The 2,684-nt window shown below is 51.4% G+C and overlaps 1 pseudogene across 1 annotated transcript; it reads left to right on the top strand.

Annotated features, from left to right (window-relative positions):
• Positions 1-374: 374 nt before the first annotated feature.
• Positions 375-1,067, top strand: LOC311174393 (translationally-controlled tumor protein-like; annotated as a pseudogene). Its single transcript has one exon. The product of its transcript is annotated as a translationally-controlled tumor protein-like (transcript).
• The last annotated feature ends 1,617 nt before the right edge of the window (positions 1,068-2,684 follow it).

Genomic DNA, 2,684 nt, shown 5'->3' with positions numbered 1-2,684 from the left:
CTCTGAGGTACCTCTGTACCTCTCTGCCTGTAGTTCAGTGTCTCGCACAGAGTAGGTGCTCAGCTTGCAGAAGAGGAGGGAAGAACACAAAAAAGGAGAGGAAAGCAAAAAGAAAATTTTAGTGCCAGGAGGAAGTGAGAGTAGGTGGGCAAGACTGGATAGGAGCTCAGACAATGGAGTGTCAGTGATTGGGGCAGCGCTTCCAGGAGGGCATGAAGCCCTAACTGGATTTATAAAATGGATGGACTTGGGTTTTGAACCTGCTCTCCACTTCCCTCTCCAACCAGCACCGCTCAGGCTGCACCATAGGTGCGCTGAGCTCCAGGCCGCTGCTCAGCTGGAGCCCCATCCATCATCTCCCTCCAGCCTCCGTCATGATTATCTACCTGCACCTCATCAGCCATGACGAGAAACCCTCCGACAACTACAAGATGCAGGAATGGCACAGGGACTGTGCCTGGGGGAGGAAGAGAAGATGGTCAGTAAGACAGAAAGTAACAGTGATGACTGGCTCTCTGGTGAAAATGTTCCTCTCTGCCCCCCGCCCAACTCTCAAGGGCAAAGGCGCTGACAGCCCTGTAATCACTGGTGCTGATGTTGTCATCAACAGTCTCTTGCAATAAACCAGCCTCACGAAAGAAGCCGACAAGCAGTACATCAAAGGCTACCTGAAATCAATTAAAAGCAAACTTGAAGTATAGAGACCAGGAAGAGAAAAACTTTTATGGCAGGATTACAGAGCAAATCAGGCACATCTGTGCTAACTTCAAAACCCACCAGTTCTTTATTGGTGAAAATATGAATCCAGATGGCGTGGCTGCTCTGCTGGATGGCCGTGAGGATGTGTGGCTCTCTGTGATTGTCTTTAATGATGGTTTAGAAATGGAAAAATGTCAAGATTTGACAATCACTTTGGATCTCTCACTGTCCTCATGACAGGCTGCACCCACACCGCACCAGACAGGTAAGTGGGGTGAAGTCATCATGAGCCCTTCATCTGTTGTGGCCTTGATGTGTTTGGAGTAAGGCATTTTTTTAAGGAAAAAAAAAAAAAAACATGTCTTGAAGGTTGTCTAAAATAAAATATATTTAAACTCTTTTAAGAAAAGGCCTCTCACTTTTACGCCCATTTATATCCAAGTTGTAGCAGTGTGGTGGAGGAAGCCGAGCCTGGCTGCGGACCACTACCAGCGAGCACAAGACTGTCTTCAGGTCATCTCTACACACCACCTCTGGGACTGGAGCATGAAAGTAAGAAGTTGTGGTTCTGAGTTGAGGTAAAGGGCCAGGCCAAATTCTAACAGTGCCAGCACTTGAAGTGGCTTCCTTGAGCATTTTATCACCTACAAATGGAAGTAGTTAACTCTGGAAAAGATTATGGCAAGAATAAAAAGAGATTAATACAGTTTGGAGGGGGAGGGGGGAGGATCAGTTAGGAGGGGGAGGGGGAGCAGCATGCACAGCAGGCCTGGCAGGATGCCTAAAGCCAGGTGTAGAGGAGGTGGGAGGGCCCAACAGGAGAGGAGGGACGGGCTCTGGCCTGCCGGCTCTGCCTGGGGAGAAGCTGCTGCTGCCTGCTGACTGTGGACTCAGCAGCTACCTGGGGGTAGTGGCAGGAAGGGACGGAGCAGGATCTCTATGATCAGAGCAGATGAGGTAAAGGAGAGTCCTGGAGCCCTCGGTGGCTTTTTCAGGCTTTCATTGCGCATTTACCAGGTACACGAGAGGCAGGGGTGCAGGAGGGCCAGGAGGCTGGCAGGCCTCCCAGTCCCCGGCAAGTCTTTCCTCTTCCTGGGCTCCCTGGCATTTTCTCTTAGCCTTTGCTTCTCTACTCCTTTCACTCTGCTGTTCCTCTGGCATCCCTGTGACACCACCCTTATAAGCCCAGTCTCAGCCCAGGTGTACCCACTTACATTTGCCCACACCCCACTCCAGGTGCCGCCATCAGGCATGCATTCAGGACCGCAGGGATTCCTCATCAATCCTAATGGCAGGAGGGCAGAAAAGGCTGATACTTTACTTACCCTATACTGGGTCATTCCAAAAGCCTGGTAGTGTCTCCTCCTCTCTGTGGAAAGAGGGGCTCCTATTATTAGCACACAGGAACAGGCTTTTGGGGGGTGAGAGCCAGTCAGCAGACACAAAGGTGCCATCTGGATTAATCTGAGTCGAAGAGACCCATGAGTGGCGGGAACATGCAGGGAGGCGTTTACAGACAGGTGCATTTTCTGGTGCCTACAAACAGCCCCAGGAGGCAGCCTTCTCATCCATGGGGCATAGAGCAACAGCTGCGGAGCCCCTCTGAGCAGGCCCTGACACTGGTCTAGAAGCCAGGGTGCAAGATGAAGAGCTTGTGCCCCACATGAAGAGTGAGGAGCTGCCCCTCTAGCCAGAGAGTGTTGCCAGGATCCTCAACTGGACAGCAACATACGTGGTCAGAGGCAGGATTTGCAAAACTTGTTCTGGAAGCCACATGTTCTCTCCCTTCCCTGTCTGGGCTTGGATACCTCAGTCTACCGTCAGCTTTCAAGAGTCGGTTTTAACAGCTTGTCTTCCGCGGATCCTTTCTTGGTTTCTCTGAATTCCACCTATAAATGAAGCCAAGCAGTACTTACCGTTCTCCTTCCAGCTTGCGCCCCTTGGGACAGCCCGCTCCTTTCAGGGCCCGGCTCTCTCCCTCCTTG

Source organism: Talpa europaea (assembly GCF_964194135.1).
Source record: "Talpa europaea genome assembly, chromosome: 1".
Taxonomy (NCBI): domain Eukaryota; kingdom Metazoa; phylum Chordata; class Mammalia; order Eulipotyphla; family Talpidae; genus Talpa; species Talpa europaea.
This window is presented reverse-complemented; position numbering and strand designations above follow the sequence as displayed.